Source organism: Triticum aestivum, chromosome 5B (assembly GCF_018294505.1).
Source record: "Triticum aestivum cultivar Chinese Spring chromosome 5B, IWGSC CS RefSeq v2.1, whole genome shotgun sequence".
NCBI classification, from domain to species: Eukaryota; Viridiplantae; Streptophyta; class Magnoliopsida; order Poales; family Poaceae; genus Triticum; species Triticum aestivum.
The window spans coordinates 100,357,928-100,363,786 of NC_057807.1; positions in this window are offsets into that span (position 1 = coordinate 100,357,928).

A 5,859-nucleotide genomic window follows, 5' to 3' on the forward strand; every position below is an offset into this window, starting at 1 on the left:
AAAGGGGTGAGGCTATTATTTACTAATATTACTAGAATTATGGGACATTATGCGATTGCATTATACTATAAATAATAGCACTAGTAAGAAATTTTTGGCATTAGGTAGTAGTTTTTAGCATGGATTAAGAAATTTTGGGTATGTTTTTGCTATTTTTTGTACACGCCAACTAGTCTCAAAAAACGTATTACATTATGGGACGGAGGAGTACGCACTCGTACTGTAGCAGTACTAGTACTACTTTCTCAACTAGTAGTGCGATGTACTGTACTTCTAGTATAGTGCACCAGTTTTGAATTTAGAATCTCAGGGCTAAAGAGCTACAGTTGGAAATGGAGGGTACTACGTACTATTCTCTAGAATCATCGCTATACTATCAATGCTGGGAAAGTACACCTGCGTAGTGGCCTAGTGGGTACTCTCGGTGCTCTAGCCTCTCCTCTCACGTAGCTGGCCTACTCAGCCGCTCCTCTCACGCACACACTAGCAGCCTGTTTATCAGCGACGGTTACTGCAGGGGCAGAACATTTGAGTTATTTGATACAGCGAGACTAGGCTTTTTGCTTCCATTTGTGGAGGTGTAATGGATCTCGTCAAACTTTGTTAGTAGTTCCTTCTTTATGAATGAGATGAGGCAAAGCTTTTGCCTCTGTTTTAAAAAAATATGTCAAGAGGAATTTCTTTTATAGAGCCAATAATGGAGTGAAGTCCATGTTAGCAATGCCACAAGCTACAGAGTAGTAGTAGAGCACTTTACGTACACAACCATATTGCACAGTTCCCAATGCCCCGCCAGTCTTTACCAGCTCCTCGGGCTTAATTGGGAGGCGCTAGTTGAAATATGCTACTAGCGGATGAGGAAGCTGCAAGCGAGGTGCGACTAGGGCGAGCACGCGAGCCATGAGATGATGGGAAGGAAAACCCGTTCACGTGGCTTGGCTATACAGTGCACCCAGATTGTGGTGCCGCACGTCCGTTTGACTTCAAAACTCAAACTACCCGTGTACAATATTGGCTCACAACGAAGTTACTATTTAAAAAAAAGCCTGTCGTGCATTTGGCCGGGATCGAACCCACAAAACGAGGTATACACTCCCGCGACCACTAGTAGTACTCGTTGGAGTACAAGGCAACCTAGAATCGCCTTTTATAGCTAGTAGTACATTGTTCCTTACAAGAAACCACTAATAATGCAAGAAACCCCTAATAATGCCAAGAAACTACTACCACTTGCATGCGTGGCAGACTTAAGATAAGACTACCTTATCAACCATTGTGCATGCCCTTACCAACCAGCCCTACCAAGAAACGACTACTCTACAAAGTGCCATTATAGGCACGTTTCAACCCATGTCGCCCATAAAGTCAACGCCTTCTTCTCGTCTCAGCATAACTGTTCCCTCTTCATGCATGCTCAACTCAACACCCCTCTTCATGCATGTTCTCTTCATGCATGCTTCTAGTGTATTTGTGCTAAGATAGTGTGGACTCATGCACCCTCCATACACTCCGCCAAACACCCAAAAGTGGGTCAAGAAGGGAACTCTTGGCCTCATGCACCCTTCATGAAACCCTACCAAACACACCCAGGCGTTATGACTTGTGGGACCTACATGTCAGTCTGCACAAAAATCCCCGAGTGACCTCCTACCTCCGGCCCATCGACCTAGTCATCCTCGGCCATGGGATGCAGCTACCACCACCGGTAGAAGGCAAGGTCAAAACCGCCGGCGGTGCGGAGCCCATCTAGCAGCAGCCCGGATGCCAGCTCCGTCCGGCCCTCGCGGCCGCTAGCTAGCCAAGATAGCTCTGTCCAGTTGCTTGTCTACAAGGTTTGCTAGCTAGATTGGCACGGCACCGCGGTGGCTTGCTCACGCGAGCCGTGCTAAGGCCAGCCATCTGGCTCGAGCAAAGGCCAGTGCGACGGCTTGCTCGCTCGTGAGTCACGCTCGGGCCAGCCTGCCAACCCGTGTGTAGGCCAGCGCGGCGTCCGGCCGGTCCGGCGGAGTGGCAGCCAACTCGCTCATCACTGACGCCACCGACGAACACGCATCAAAACTGTTTGAAGTAATGTTCAGGAAAAATAATGATTTGAGGGGGAATAACAGGATAGAAGGTCATATGTGGGTCCCTCATGTCAACGGTCAAATCAAATGTGTTGGTTTAAGCTGCCTCATCAGCACGGATGTGTGGGCCAACCCTGTCATAAATGGGTTTAAACGAGCCTAATCGGCACTAGGTAGTAATTTTTGGCGTGGATTAAGAAATTTTGGGTATGTTTTTGCTATTTTTTGTACAATAGATTCTTCCTAGGGCTGGTTGAAAGTGGTAGTTTTTTGTTAAATACTCTACATATTGTAAGTAGGAGTGAAAGTTAAGCTTTGGAAGCCAATAAGCAAGGCTAGTTACATAGTGCATATGTGTACATGATTGAAAGTGAATATCAAGCATGAGTGACTAATATCTTGATGGAAAACTCGAAACTATGGAAATACTAGGGATTTTTTTTGCATGGTTGGAAATACTAACAATGTTCATGTGCGTTGCAACGGATCAAAATTAGAATAATACTTATTCACAAACTTGATACAAAACACTCTAATTTTGATATACATATATCACTAGAGATATATTATGTTTCAATTAGAATATATTCTTGGGCTGTTTTGGTGAGGTCAGGGAGGGATGTGGCTGGTTTTAAGATACTAATTATGGGTTTTTCTGCAAATTGGTAGACAAGTGGGATGTTGGTGAGAAAAGGCAACAACTTACCTCACAGTCGTTAGATGTAAATCTAATGGTCAGAAACGACGGATGACAGACATACCATCATCACCAACTTAGTCTTTTGTAGGAGTACTAGCAAGATCCGTGCATTGCACGGAACATCAAGATGCATTTTTTTATACAACACTTGTTGTGATTGACCCATGCGGGAGTAATCCCATGTGTAAAAACTAATGATATCTCGAGAAATAGGAGATAAGGTGAAGAGGAGTGGGGCATGGTGGTGATTGGTGGTCGGACTGAGCGGAGGCATGGGGATTGATGACGCCGGCAGCGGCCACCAGGCCAGTTTGTTCCAGAGGCTTCCTTTCTTAATTGCTCAACAATGAGGTTGTTGGAGATAAGGATGAACGAGGGAAGGCCTTGTCTGAAAATGTGGAGAGGGGTGCGGGTATCTTTTAGTTTAATTTCCATCCATCAGATATAGATTGGACGGTCTATACTGCAAGATGGCACACGTACCATCATCACCAACTCGGTTTTTTATAAGAGAAAAAAATATAAGTATGGAGATACAAATGTATTATCGGTACTTGTTTCCGTAAACTCGCATCTACATTCTATTCAACGCCTCAGCATGTGGGGCCTTAGCACAATTTCTTGACTGTGTAAAACAAAGGTTTTCCCGTCGCCGATAAGGAAGGGGTGATGGCGGCGCACTTTATGGCTTGCTCTAGTCCTAGTAGTCATACTAGGTGGTCTAAGCACGTGTAGATTTATTCTTTTTCACGTCTCGTGTTTGCCGTACTTCCACGACTGTTGATGAATAGACAGTAAGTTATTCACGGAGAAACCCTTGTTGAGCGTGTTTGCGAGAGAGAGACAGTGTGCGTGTGTGATATGCCTAGAGGCTGAGGCAATGATAACAGATTCTTTGTGTCTATGTGTGTGGAGGATAGAGAGAGACATGTACATGGAGCTTTGTGTTGTGTAACATGGAGACACATCTTATCTTATCTTATATTTACTAATTGGAGGCACCTTTCAAGCATTCTCATTAATCCACATCATTAAAATTAATTACACCGTTGGATTAGAGAATTTACTTCTAAGATAAAGGGAGAATTTACGTAACACAGATAGTCCAAAAAAAAAAAGACTTGACACGTTCAACATTTTTTTTAGATAGAGATGTTCAATGTTGGTGAAACAAAACAAGGAAAGAGTCCTTGGTTCCTTAAAAAAGGTTAGCCTCTTTCCGTAAAAGCTGCACGTTGAAAAGGAAAAAATAATAAATTTCATCTGACACGTTTATCTTTAACGTTGGTGAAACAAAATATGGAAAGCTCCCACGGTTCCTTTTGTAAGGATAGCCTCCTTCCTTTTCAAAACAAAAAATATAGCCTCCTTCCATATAAACTCCACGAGTGCAAAGGAAATAAATAACCAAGAAAAAAAGGAAAGAAATAATAGATTGCATTTGACACGTTTAATGTTGGCGTGAAACAAAAAGAAAGCATCAGTGGTTTCATAAAAAACGATAGCCTCCTTCCATGAAACTCCATCGAAGGAAAGTAAAAAAACAGATCCGCTTGAGGAGCCTTAAAATTCGGTCAATAAAACATTTCCCCGATTGAAAAAGGAAAAAACATCCATGCAAAAAAAGGAAAGTTGTCTCTCACTCGACCCCTAGCCACCAAAACTTATATGTAACATATAAATCGTCCCGTCCAGAAAAAACATCTAGCACCATATGTTGGTGAGACAAAAGAAAGAAAGCATCCATCAGTTCCTTTTAAGGATAGCAGCCTTCCATAAAAACTACGCTAATGAAAATGAATATAAACATATTCATTTGAGGTCCATTCAATGTACGTAAAGAAATTCTTCTGCCGATTGAAAAAAGGAAAATCACTCACAAAAAGAAAGGAAAAACACCTCCCTCAAAAAAAGAAGGAAAAACATCTCTTTTGACTACTATACATGGCCGCTTCAATTCTTCTCTTCTATGGCCGTTGGTGACATTTTTTTCTCACCGAACGATGTACCCATCACCATCAAGTGCGCTCGCCTACCCGCATGACCATGGGCGAACCATAAAGGAGCCAAAGCCAAGTGCTGTGAGGGATGATGAGCGACCTAAGTGGCAATCGGTCTTCATGTTTCTTAGAATCACCACATCTCTCTCGATCCACCGCAAGCTTCAAATTACACTCATGTTTCTAATCCATCCTCTAACTATTCGTCTTGGCTTCAAGCTCTAGCAGAGTGCAATCTAACAATGATAATGGTTGATGTAGCGTATGATGAGTTGTACCTATGGTGGTCTAAAGTAGATCGTGTCATTATCCTAATTGGTACACTGCCCATTGGAAAATCTATTGCCAACGGAAAGTATAGCAATACGTATAGTACGGATAGAAAATTTAAAATTTCAAGGGGCATGCAAAATATATTTATATGCAAGATATACCACTTCCACTTTTAAAATACGTATATTATTTTCTATGATATCATATATGTTGATAGAAAGCCGTGAGCGCATGTGTCCGTTATTGTGTATAGAAACAAAGTTTGTATAATTCTACCGTGCTTCCGTGGCCAAAAAAATATGTATGTTTTTTTTGGTTGAGTAAGAAAGGAAGATGTATGCTACAATAGGGCACTTGATCTTTAATACCTTTTAGAAACTTATAGGACACGAATACATGCTACATGCAACAACTTTTGTGTTTGTAGCCGTGATTTCTACGAACATAACACATATACCCTTATACATCCATATTTCCACATTTCTTTTATAAATCTGAGATGGTTTGCCATCACATGGCGATATAATTTATACCGTTGTTACAAAATTGGACTTAAACAATATAGTCACAAAATAATAACCTATATAAACATATTCAAATAACATCTGACATTTCTAATTTGTCAAAACTTTGTTATATATAATATTAAAATTTCTAGCCCATGCAAGTGCACGGGTTGACGACTAGTATATATAATTAGAGAGTGAGTGTCTGAGATACACATGCGGACATGGGGAGAGATGAGGATCCAGATAAATGGGTGTTTGTGTGTGTCTGTGTGTGTTTGTGCGTGTGTTTGTGTGTGAGAGGGAGTGTGTGT